Source organism: Neoarius graeffei, chromosome 22, assembly GCF_027579695.1.
Source record: "Neoarius graeffei isolate fNeoGra1 chromosome 22, fNeoGra1.pri, whole genome shotgun sequence".
Lineage (NCBI taxonomy): Eukaryota > Metazoa > Chordata > Actinopteri > Siluriformes > Ariidae > Neoarius > Neoarius graeffei.
In genome coordinates, this window is record NC_083590.1 from 2,973,272 (window position 1) to 2,986,852 (window position 13,581).

Sequence of the window (13,581 nt, forward strand, 5' to 3'; positions counted from 1 at the left end):
TGCTAATTGCATTTCATTGGCTTTGGACGAATCCACTGACAACACAGATAATGCCCAACTGATGGTGTTTGTCAGATTTTTTGATGCAGAAAAGGGGGAATTCATCGAAGATGTGTTAGGTCTCAAAACACTTCATGGTCATACAAGAGGCAGTGACATTTATGATGCAGTGATGCAGATGTTGCAAGAGCAAGGCATAGACCTGAAGCATGTTGTTTCAATTGCTACTGATGGAGCCCCAAGTATTACTGGGAGAGAGAGGGGATTAGTCTCCCTCTTAAAGGCACATCACCCTGACCTCATCGCATGCCACTGTGTTATTCATCAGATGGTTTTGTGTGCCAGCCTGGGAAAGGAGTTTTCAGAAATCATGTCAACAGTGATGAAGCTCATCAACTTTTTGAGGGCATCCTCTGCTTTGCAGCATCGCCTGCTACGCTCATTCCTCACAGAGGTGGATGTAGAATTTGATGAGTTACTTCTCCACAATAATGTCAGGTGGCTTAGTAAGGGGAAGGTGTTGGAGCGTTTTTGGGCACTGAGGAAGGAGTTAGAAACGTTTCTACTGAATCAGACCAGTCCAAAAGCAAAACCATATGTGGAATTTCTCCAAAACAATGAAAATATGGAAATTGCTGCATTTCTGACAGACATCACTTCCTACCTCAATGATTTGAATTTGAAGCTCCAGGGCAAAAATAACACAGTGTGTAACCTCATGTCAGCTATCCGTGCTTTTCAAAGGAAGCTGGAAATCTTCAAAAGTGACCTACAGGAGGGGAGCCTGCTTCACTTCCCAAATCTGAAAAGCCAAGCTTCAGATCCACATCACTACAATTATGTGGAATTCCTGGACAAGTTGATTGAAAATTTTGAAACCCGGTTTGGAGATTTCCCCGTGGGAAAACAGGTCTTGCTGTGTATTGAAAACCCATTCCTGGTGAAAAATGTGACAGAATTCTCAAATGAAGCCCTGAAGGTCTGCCCATGGGCTAGTGCTGCTTCTCTACAATCAGAGCTGATTGAGCTTCAAGAAAACCTTGCCCTGCAGGAATGTCTCTGTGACCCTGCCACCTTCTGGACCAAGATGGCCCCTGCAGGTGTCTTGCAGAAAATGGCCCTGCAGATTCTTACTATTGCCGCTTTTCCACTACCAACGCGGCTGAGTTGGGCTGAGCCGTGCCGTGCTGAGTTGGGCTGAGTCGAGCTGAGTGGGGCTGTTGGAGTTGCATTTCGACTACAACCGCGCTGAACCGTGCTGGCTGGAAGTGGGTGGACACATTGGGTGGAGTTAGCGAAAGTGGGTGGATGTCACGTGATGTCGTTAGGTGGCGCAAACAGTGACATCAGTGATCTTTTAAGCAGAAGTCTCAAGACCCGGATAGTAAACAATAAACATGGAGGACATGGAGTCGTTAGTGTTGCTGGTCTTGGTGCTGTGGCTTGTTGTCACCGACAACGCCAACAGATACTGACAAGAGCGTATAGATGAGGCGAGGCGCATAAGGCTTCAGAAATTCTCGTCTCGTCTCATCTCGTCTTCTTCCGCTTTATCCGGGACCGGGTCGCGGAGGCAGCAGTCTAAGCAGGGAAGCCCAAACTTCCCTTTCCCCAGACACCTCGGCCAGCTCCTCGGGAAGAACACCGAGGCGTTCCCAGGCCAGCCGAGAGACATAGTCCCTCCAGCGTGTCCTGGGTCTTCCCCGGGGCCTCCTCCCGGGGGGACATGCCTGGAACACCTCCCCAGGGAGGCGTCCAGGAGGCATCCGAAAAAGATGCCCGAGCCACCTCAGCTGATTCCTCTCGATGTGGAGCAGCAGCGGCTCTACTCCGAGCTCCTCCCAAGTGACTGTGCTTCTCACCCTATCTCTAAGGGAGCGCCCAGCCACCCTGCGAAGGAAACTCATTTCGGCCGCTTGTATCCGCGATCTTGTCCTTTCGGTCATTACCCAAAGCTCATGACCATAGGTGAGAGTCGGAACGTAGATCGACCGGTAAATTGAGAGCTTCGTCTTTTGGCTCAGCTCCTTCTTCACCACAACGGACCGGTAAAGCGACCGCATCACTGCGGAGGCTGCACCGATCCGCCTGTCGATCTCATGCTCCATCCTTCCCTCACTCGTGAACAAGATCCCGAGATACTTAAACTCCTCCACTTGAGGCAGAACTTCTCCACCAACCTGGAGAGGGCAAGCCACCCTTTTCCGGTCGAGAACCATGGCCTCGGACTTGGAGGTGCTGATTCTCATCCCAGCCGCTTCACACTCGACTGCAAACCGCCCCAGTGCATGCTGAAGGTCCTGGTTTGAAGAAGCCAACAGGACAACATCATCCGCAAAAAGCAGAGATGAAATCCTGTGGTTCCCAAACAGGATTCCTTCTGGCCCCTGGCTGCGCCTAGAAATTCTGTCCATAAAAATTATGAACAGAACCGGTGACAAAGGGCAGCCCTGCCGGAGTCCAACATGCACTGGGAACAGGTCTGACTTACTGACGGCAATGCGAACCAGACTCCTGCTCCGTTCGTACAGGGACCGGACAGCCCTTAGCAAAGAGCCCCGAACCCCATACTCCCGAAGCACCCCCCACAGAATACTACGGGGGACACGGTCGAATGCCTTCTCCAGATCCACAAAGCACATGTGGACTGGTTGGGCAAACTCCCATGAACCCTCGAGCACCCTATGAAGGGTATAGAGCTGGTCCAGTGTTCCGCGACCAGGACGAAAACCGCATTGTTCCTCCTGGATCCGAGGTTCGACTATTGGTCGAATTCTCCTCTCCAGTACCCTGGAGTAAACCTTCCCTGGGAGGCTGAGAAGTGTGATTCCCCTATAATTGGGGCACACTCTCCGGTCCCCTTTCTTAAAAAGAGGGACCACCACCCCAGTCTGCCACTCAAGAGGCACTGTCCCTGACCGCCACGCGATGTTGCAGAGGCGTGTCAACCAAGACAGCCCCACAACATCCAGAGACTTGAGATACTCAGGGCGGATCTCATCCACCCCCGGTGCCTTGCCACCGAGGAGCTTGCAAACCACCTCAGTGACTTCGGCTTGGGTAATGGACGAGTCCACCTCTGAGTCATCATGACGGTGGGATTGAGGAGATCCTCAAAGTATTCCTTCCACCGCCCGACAATGTCCCCAGTCGAGGTCAACAGCTCCCCACCCGCACTGTAAACAGTGTTGGCAGAGTACTGCTTCCCCCTCCTGAGGCGCCGGACAGTTTGCCAGAATTTCTTCGAGGCTGACCGATAGTCCTTCTCCATGGCCTCCCCGAACTCCTCCCAGTTCCGAGTTTTTGCCTCCGCAACTGCCCGAGCTGCAGCATGCCTGGCCTGCCGATACCCGTCAGCTGCCTCGGGAGTCCTGGAGGTTAACATGGCCCGATAGGACTCCTTCTTCAGCTTGACGGCATCCCTTACTTCTGGTGTCCACCACCGGGTTCGGGGATTGCCGCCACGACAGGCACCGGAGACCTTGCGGCCACAGCTCCGAACAGCTGCGTCCACAATGGAGGTAGAGAACATGGTCCACTCAGACTCAATGTCCCCCACCTCCCTCGGAAGCTGGGAAAAGCTTTCCCGGAGGTGGGAGTTAAAGACCTCCCCGACAGAGTGCTCGGCCAGACGTTCCCAGCAGACCCTCACCATACGTTTGGGCCTGCCAGGTCTGTCCAGCTTCCTCCTCCGCCAGCGGATCCAACTCACCACCAGGTGGTGATCAGTTGACAGCTCAGCCCCTCTCTTCACCCGAGTGTCCAAGACATAGGGCCGGAGATCAGATGAAATGACTACAAAGTCTATCATTGACCTCCGACCTAAGGTGTCCTGGTGCCACGTGCACTTATGGACACCCCTATGCTCGAACATGGTGTTCGTTATGGACAAACCGTGACTAGCACAGAAGTCCAATAACAAAACACCACTCGGGTTCAGATCGGGGAGGCCGTTCCTCCCAACCACGCCCCTCCAGGTGTCACTGTCATCTCCCACGTGAGCATTGAAGTCCCCCAGTAACACAATGGAGTCCCCAGTCTGAGCACTCCTCAGTACCTCTCCCAGGGACTCCAAGAAGGCCGGATACTCTATACTGCTATTTGGGCCATAGGCACAAACAACAGCAAGAGCCCTCTCCCCAATCCGAAGGCGCAGCGAGGCGACCCTCTCGTTCACTGGGGTAAACTCCAACACATGGCGGCTGAGCTGGGGAGCTATAAGCAAGCCCACACCAGCCCGCCGCCGCTCACCACGGGCGACTCCAGAGAAGTGGAGAGTCCAGCCCCTCTCGAGGAGCTGGGTTCCAGAGCCCAAGCTGTGCGTGGAGGTGAGCCCGACTATCTCTAGCCGGTACCTCTCAACCTCCCACACAAGCTCAGGCTCTTTCCCCCCCAGCAAAGTGACATTCCATGTCCCAACAGCCAGCCGCTGTGTCCGGGGATCAGGTCGTCGAGGCCCCTGCCTTCGACTGCCACCCAATCCACATTGCACCAGTCCCCTACTGCTACCTCTGTGGGTGGTGAACCCACAGGAGGTCGGGCCCACGTCACCTCTTCGGGCTGAGCCCGGCCGGGCCCCATGGGCAAAGGCCCGGCCACCAAGCGCTCGCATACGAGCCCCAACCCCGGGCCTGGCTCCAGGGTGGGGCCCCGGCTGCGTCATCCCGGGCGACGTCACGGTCCTCGGATTTTTCTCCATAGGGGTTTTGGTGAACTGCTCTTAGTCTGGCCTGTCACCTAGGACCTGTCTGCCTTGGGAAACCCTGACAGGGGCATAATGCCTCCGACAACATAGCTCCTAGGATCATTCAAGCACACAAACCCCTCCACCACAATAAGGTGGCAGTTCAAGGAGGGGTAATTCGTAATTATTCTTCTTCCGGGTTTACGGTGTTTACAGATCCCAGCGTGCTCGCGGGGCGTGTGTGGGCATGTAAGGACACTCCTCCTCACCAATCAGTGCACAGGGGAGTGTCTCCTCACGCCCCTAGCCTCACTCAGCTCGGTTTGGCTCGCTTCAGCCCCACTCCAAAACCGTGCGAGTTTTGGGTGCTAAGCAGGGCTGAAGCGAGCTGAGTCGTGCTGCTCTGAGGTAGTCGAAACGTGAGCCGTGTCGGGCTGAAGTGAGCTGAAAAAGGGTAGTGGAAAAGGGCCATATGTTTCCTTCAACTTACTCCTGCGAGTCAGCCTTTTCAACAATGACAATGGTGAAGAACAAATACAGAGGCAAACTCACCAATGAACATTTGCACCAGTACCTACGCCTGGCTCTCACACCTTTTGTGCCCAAGTTTAAAGAACTGGTGGCACAGAAGAAGTGTAACTTTTCACACTGACTTGGACAGAACCCATCCTTTGTGCATAGTTCAAATGTTCCTTGTGGATTTATTACCTTTTTGGTTGGGAGTTCGAATTTTGGATACACTGCGACTGTTACACTGCGACTGTTTCGGACCATGGAAACATTGGAAATTTGGTGAGTGGACCTTTTCAGTTTCGAGTTGAGTACCTCTGGTATAGAGCAATACATCTGTGAATTCATGATGCTATCAATGAAATGCAGCTCCCCGACACCAGCAGCACTCATGCAGCCCCACATAAGGACACTGCCAACACCATGTTTCACTGTAGGCACCATGCATTTGTCTTTGTATTCCTCACCTTTGCGATGCCATACAGTTTTGAAGTAGGGCTGTGCGATATATCGAATATACTCGATATATCGCGAAAATTCTGTGTGTGATACATAAAATTATTATATAGTAACTACCGAGTATTTTATGGTCATCTTCCGACTTGCGTTTGTTTCGTGTTTGTTTAAAACCTTTTCCGGTGGTTTTCTCCCTGTCCCTCAGGCAGTAACGTGAGAGGCTGCCTAAGGGTAAAGAAAACAATAACGTCACACACTCTCCAACCAATCCTGGGCGACATCTTGGTGCTGAAAGGAACTTCCGGGAAGATTTTCTAGTTTCGGTTGTGTTGCCAGACTGAGTGGTTTTAAGTGCATTTTGGCGGGTTTTGAACATATTTTGAGCTGGAAAACGTTAGCAGTATCTGGCAACACTGCCGGCGGGAAGATTTCCTGGTTCCGGTTTACAGTGCTGACTCAGTTCGTGCAATCGCTGGTGTTGCATAGGCTACCGTGTAAGCTCTGGCAATTTCAGCGACAAATTACTTCCTAAAAGAACTAGTAAGGGGTCAGTCAACTGGCATTTTTTGGATATCGCGAGGAGGACATGGAACAGCAAATGCCAGTTTGTAAAGTGTGCAAAAAAAACAAAACCTGTCATCACGAAAGGCAGCAGCACTACAAATATGTTCCATCACCTGAAACTCACCCGGTACAGTATGCAGAGTCTCTTAAACTCCCAACTACTTGCCCACAAGCTAAAACCCCCCACAAGCTAAACAAATGACCATAGCGGCCTCGTTCTCCAAAGCCCCCCATATGAGAAACCGAGTCAGAGATGGAGAGCTATAACGGATGCAATCACTCACTTCATTGCCGAAGACATGATCCCAGTTAGTATAGTGGAAAAACCAGGCTTCCAAAAATTACTAAACACACTCGATCCCAAACATGAGTTGCCTGGTCGCAGACATTTTACAGAGAAGGCAATACCGGAATTATACACATCTGAGAGGCAGAGCCAGAAACATTCAGTTCAAAAGTGTGCAAAGAGAAAAATGATGTTTTGCAGATCTCTCTCTTCTTTCCCTCAATCTCTCTGTCTATTGTGAATGTTCCAGTGGTTCTCAGTAGTCAGGTTAATAGCTTGGAGATCTATTTTTTTAAAATAATTTAATGAAAGAGCACTTTTCTTATTTAGGCTCAATGTCTTTCTCAGTGTTGAGCTGCACTTTATTGGTTTGAGCTCTGAGCAGCTCTGTATTGTGTTGCCCCTTTGTTGCAATTTTCAAGATTGTTTTTGCAGTTTGTGCCACATCTTTGTTGAATAAAAATAGTCTTATTTCAACTCAATTGTAATTAATCACTAACATGAAAATGTAAAATGTGTTGTTGAAAACCACCTGTAAAGTTAACCAAGAATGTTATTTAATCTGCAGGGATTGTAGTGAAAACAGTAAAGAGTAAAAGTTAGATTTCATGGGGTCCTTTAGAGGAGATTTAAATATATCAAGATATATATCGTATATCGTGAAATGGAGAAAATGTATCGGGATATTCATTTTTTCCCATATCGCACAGCCCTATTTTGAAGCCATCAGTTCCAAAAACATTTATCTTGGTCTCATCACTCCAGAGTATAGAGTCCCAGTAGTCTTCATCTTTGTCAGCATGGGCCCTGGCAAACTCTAGGCAGGCTTTTTTTTTTTTTGTGCCTGGGCTTTAGGAGAGGCTTCTTTCGTGGACGGCATCCATGCATGCCATTCCTCTGCAGTGCACACCGTATTGTGTCACGGGAAATAGTCACCCCAGTTTGGCTTTCTACTTCTTTAGATAACTGCAGTGAACTTGCATGCCAATTGTCTTCAGCCCTTCTCATCAGAAGACGCTCCTGTCGAGGTGTTAACTTCCGTGGACGACCTGGACGTCTCTGTGAGATGGTTGCAGTTCCAGCTTTCTTAAATTTTTGTACCACTTTTGCTACAGTATTCTGACTGATAAGTAAAGCTTTGCTGATCTTCTTGTAGCCTTCACCTTTGTGGTGTAAAGAAATTATTTTCTTTGGGGAATTCTGAAGAGACCAGTTGAGCATCACTCTCCATCCAGCATCCAGTCACTAAAAGAGGTCATTGTTGAAGACTGGAAAAAGATTGATGTTGCAAAATGTCGCCAACTTGTTCATTCCATGCCTAGAAGACTTGGTGCTGTCATTAAAAATCATGGAGGCCATACAAAGTACTAGATGTAGTAGTTTTTGTTGTGGGGTGTACTCATTTTTGCACCAAACTAATTTGAGTAAAACTGAAAAATGTGTAATCTAAGTTATATTATTAACCTTACTTTCCCGTTATAAGTTAAACAGATGTTATATTAAACTTTGTCTTTTCAACATTTTGGAAATTGTTTGTGTTCATTGAGATATTGTTTAAAATGTTACTTTTCAAAGGGGGTGCACTCATTTACGCTCAGCACTGTAGATAGTCATGAACCGGCTCAAATTCAAGACAAAAATCAGGGAGACCACAACAATAATCAAAATTAACATATAAACTAAATTTATTTAACTAGTATTAAAACAAACAAAAAAAACCCAAGGAGGTCAGTAGTATAGTGAGTGTGTAAATGAAAAGAAAAATATTGCAAATAAGTACTTTAAATAAAGAAAAGACTAACCACACCCAAAACAAAACCTACCCCAATGTCGGGGTAGGACGGTTGGAAGAATAACTGTTTTTTTTTCAACTTATGTAGCTCAAATAATATAATAAGCGAGTTAAATTTACCCAGCTGCTGGGTTATAGAAAACAACCCAGAATGAGTTAAAACAAGAAGACATGGTCATCACTATCCCCAGCCACAAGGATTTTATGAACAACCCAGCATTTTCGAGGGTACTGTCCAGTCATCTCATTATCTGTAGCCGCTTTATCCTGTTCTACAGGGTCGCAGGCAAGCTGGAGCCTATCCCAGCTGACTACGGGCGAAAGGCAGGGTTCACCCTGGACAAGTTGCCAGGTCATCACAGGGCTGACACATAGACACAGACAACCATTCACACTCACATTCACACCTACGGTCAATTTAGAGTCACCAGTTAACCTAACCTGCATGTCTTTGGACTGTGGGGGAAACCGGAGCACCCGGAGGAAACCCACGCGGACACGGGGAGAACATGCAAACTCCACACAGAAAGACCCTCGCTGGCCACGGGGCTCGAACCCAGAACCTTCTTGCTGTGAGGCGACAGCGCTAACCACTACACCACTGTGCTGCCCCGATGTAGAAGTCATATTTTTAATTTTGAACCTCTTAATACTTAGAACATTATAAGCCCATTTCTTTAATATTGATTTATTTCATAAGTGCTATGACACCTTCATAAAATGCTACCCAGCTTTTTTCAGTAGTATGAGCACACAGAGTTTCATTGATGTAGCTTTATGTAGTTTCTGAGAAAACTTATCCAGATTAGGTCCATTGTACAAAGTCCAGTAATGAAAATCAAGGGCCATTACTCTGAAAATAATAATTTCTTGTAAATGATTTTCAAACACAACTTAAATCATGACCAGTAATATAAGCATGTCAAGTTTCATTGATGCAGCTCATGTAGTTTCTGAGAAAACTCGTCCAGATTGAAACAGACGGATGGACTCCATTCCTAGAGTGGGGAAAATAATTATTTGATCCCCTGCTAATTTTGTAAGTTTGCCTGGTTACAAAGAAATGAGCAGTCTATAATTTTATGGTACTTTTATTTTCACAAGTAGAGACAGAATAGGCGGCACGGTGGTGTAGTGGTTAGCGCTGTTGCCTCACAGCAACAAGGTCTGGGTTCGAGCCCCGTGGCCGGCGAGGGCCTTTCTGTGCGGAGTCTGCATGTTCTCCCCGTGTCCGCGTGGGTTTCCTCCGGGTGCTCCGGTTTCCCCCACAGTCCAAAGACATGCAGGTTAGGTTAACTGGTGACTCTAAATTGACCGTAGGTGTGAATGTGAGTGTGAATGGTTGTCTGTGTCTATGTGTCAGCCCTGTGATGACCTGGCGACTTGTTCAGGGTGTACCCCGCCTTTCACCCGTAGTCAGCTGGGATAGGCTCCAGCTCGCCTGCGACCCTGTAGAACAGGATAAAGCGGCTAGAGATAATGAGATGAGATGAGACAGAATATCATCAAAAAAGTCCACATATAAAGGTTATAAATTCATTTGTATTTGATTGAACGCAATAAATATTTGATCCCCGACAAACCAGCAAGAATTCTGGCTACCACAAACCAGTTACTGTCTGTGCCCATGAGCCACACAGATTAGTCTGTCACTTTAAGAAAGTACTCCTAAGTTCTACTCGTTATGGTTATAAGACACCTGTCAACAGAATGAACCTCTTCCAACCTCTCCACCAACATGGGCAAGACCAAAGAACTTTCAAAGGACATCAGGAACAAGATTGTAGACCTGCACAAGGCTGGAATGGGCTACAAGACCATCAGCAAGAACCTTGGTGAGAAGGAGACAACTCTTGGTGCAATTATTAGAAAATGGAAGAAATATAAAATGACCATCAATCGCCCTCGGCCTGGTGCTCCATGCAAGATCTCATCTCATGGGGTAAGGATGATCATGAGAAGGGTGAGGGATCAGCCCAGAACTACATGGGAGGAGCTTGTTAATGATCTCAAGGCAGCTGGGACCATAGTTACCAAGAAAACCATTGGTAACATGCTACGCCATAATGGATTGAAATCCTGCAGTGCCCGCAAGGTCCCTCTGCTCAAGAAGGCACATGTACAGCCCCATCTGAAGTTTGCCAGTGAGCACCTAAATGATTCAGAGAAGGCTCGGGAGAAGGTGATGTGGTCAGATGAGACCAAAATTGAACTCTCTGGCATCAACTCAACTCATTATGTTTGGAGGGAGAGAAATGCTGAACACAATCCCAAGAACACCATCCCCACTGTCACGCACGGAGGTGGAAACATTATACTTTGGGGCTGTTTCTCTGCTACGGGTACAGGACGACTTCACTGCATGGAGGGGCTGATGGACGGGGCCATGTACCATAAAATCTTGGAAGAGAACCTCCTTCCCTCAGTCAGAGCATTGAAGATGGGTCGTGGATGGGTCTTTCAGGATGACAGCGACCCAAAACATACAGCCAAAGCAACAAAGGAGTGGCTCAAGAAGAAGCGCATTAAGGTCACGGAGTGGCCTAGCCAGTCTCCAGACCTTTAATCCTATAGAAAATTTGTGGAGGGAGCTGAAACTTCGAGTTGCCGAGCGACAGCCTCAAAAGCTTCAGAATTTGGAGAGGATCTGTAAAGAGAAGTGGACCAAAATCCCTCCTGAGATGTGTGCAAACCTGGTGACCAACTACAAGACATTTCTGTGCTTGCCAGCAAGGGTTTCTCCACCAAGTACTAAGTCATGTTTTGCTGAGGGACCAAATACTTATTTCACTCGATCAAATGCAAATGAATTTATAACCTTTTATATGTGTATTTTTTTCTGGAATTTTTTCTTGATATTCTGTCTCTATTTGTTAAAATAAAAGTGCCATAAAAATCATAGACCCTTATTTCTTTGTAACCAGGCAAACTTACAAAATCAGCAGGGGATAAAATAATTATTTCCCCACTGTATATCCTTCTGTGCACTTTGTGGCAGAGGATAATAACCCAACAATATGACCCATCAGCCTTAACCCAGCGTTTGGGTTGAAAAAACAACCCAGCATTTTAGATGGTACTGTTCAGTCATGGCTTAAACAATTCAGTAGGGCTCCAGATAAAGCTGTCATCTATAAGAGTGATGTAAAAGGCAAGGCAAGTTTATTTGTATAGCGCATTTCATACACACAGGCAATTCAATGTGCTTCACAAAAAATAAAAGCATAAGAACAGTAACAAAGAATTCAAGTAAAAGTAAAATCATTAAAATCCAAGATTAAAAAGAAATTAAAATAAAGTAAAATCATTAAAATCAAAATTAAAAGAAATTATGTTAAAGGAAATTAATTACACTTTAGGTAAAAATTAATCAAGTGAAAGCATCTGAAAACAGCTTTGTCTTGAGCCTGGATTTAAAACTAACAACAGTAGGAGCATTTTTGATATCATCTGGAAGTTGGTTCCAAAGCTTAGCAGCATAGCAACTAAAGGCTGCTTCACCACACTTCGTTTTGACAGCTGGTATTACTAGCAAGTTTTTCTCTTGTGATCTTAGAGACCTAGTTGGTGCATATAATTGAAACATATCCAGTAGGTAGCTGGGTCCCATCCCATTTAATGTTTTAAATAGAAGAAGTAGTGCTTTAAAGTCAATTCTATAGCTCACTGGGAGCCAGTGCAGAGACCTTAGGATTGGAGTGATATGGACGACCCTTTTTGTTCTTGTAAGAACCCTTGCTGCTGCATTTTGGATTAGTTGAAGCTCTTTGATGGTCTTTTTTGGAAGACCTGTGAAAAGGCTATTGCAGTAATCAACCCTACTGGAGATGAAAGCATGAATAAGTTTTTCTAGATCATGTTTTGACATGAGACCCCTGAGTTTAGAAATGTTTTTTAGGTGCTAGAATGCAGACTTTTTTTTTACCATTTTCATATGACTGTTGAAGTTAAGTTCGCTGTCAATAAGGACACCAAGGTTTTTGACAGTATCCTTTGCTTTAAGCCCCTTAGTTTCAAGAACAGTGGCAATCCTAAGCCTTTCCTCCTTTTTGCCAAATATAATTGCTTCAGTTTTATCTGCGTTCAGCTGAAGAAAATTGTGAGACATGCATTTGTTAATTTGGTCAATGCATCTATGAAGAGACTCAAGAGCTGAGTGTCATCTGCATAGCTATGGAAGTTTATTGAGTTATTCTTAATAATTTGTCCAAGTGGGAGCAGATAAAGGTTGAATAGTAATGGTCCCAGGATTGAGCCCTGGGGAACCCCACAGTTCAAGGACACGGGTGATGAACTGTGGCCTCCAATGGCCACATAAAAAAATCTTTGTTGTAGGTAAGATTTTAACCAGTTGATTACTATACCAGTAAATCCAACCCAATGCTCCAGTCGATGTAACAGTATGGAATGATCTACCGTGTCAAATGCAGCACTTAAGTCTAAAAGCACCAAGACTGATGTTTTACCAGCATCAGAATTAAGACGTAGGTCATTCATGACTTTAGTAAGAGCTGTTTCAGTGCTATGATTGGCACGAAAACCTGACTGAAACTTATCAAAACATCCGTTTAATGTCAGGAAGGCAGTTAATTGATTAAAAACAATTTTTTCAATTATTTTACCAACGAATGGCAAATTGGATATGGGCCTGTAGTTGTTGAGTACTGAGACATCCAGGTTATTCTTTTTCAGTATGGGTTTTACAACCGCTTTTTTCAGAGATGAGGGAAACATGCCAGTTCGTAAGGAGGTGTTGATAATCTGAAGTACCTCGTCTGATATTAGGTGAAGAACAGATTTGAAAAAGACTGTAGGTAAAATGTCCAGTTCAGATGTGGAGGAGCTGAGACTTTGTACTGTTTTTCTCAGAGTCTCAACATCAATTAAACTAAATGTTGACATTGTATTACGACCCCCTCTCTCGTTATCCAATGGTTCCAGATTTTGAAGTGTTTGCACCTGTGTGGCTATACTCATACGTATTTTATCAATCTTTCCTTTGAAAAAAGATGCAAAGTCGTTGCATGTACAGGGAGTGCAGAATTATTACGCAAATGAGTATGTTGACCACATTACCCTCTCTATGCATGTTAGCCTACTCCAAGCTGCATAGGCTTGAAAGCCTCCTACCAATTAAGCATACCAGGTGATGTGCATCTCTGTAATGAAAAGGGGTGTGGTCTAATGACATCAACACCCTATATCAGGTGTGCAAAATTATTAGGCAACTTCCTTTCCTTTGGCAAAATGGGTCAGAAGAGGGATTTGACGGACTCAGAAAAGTCAAAA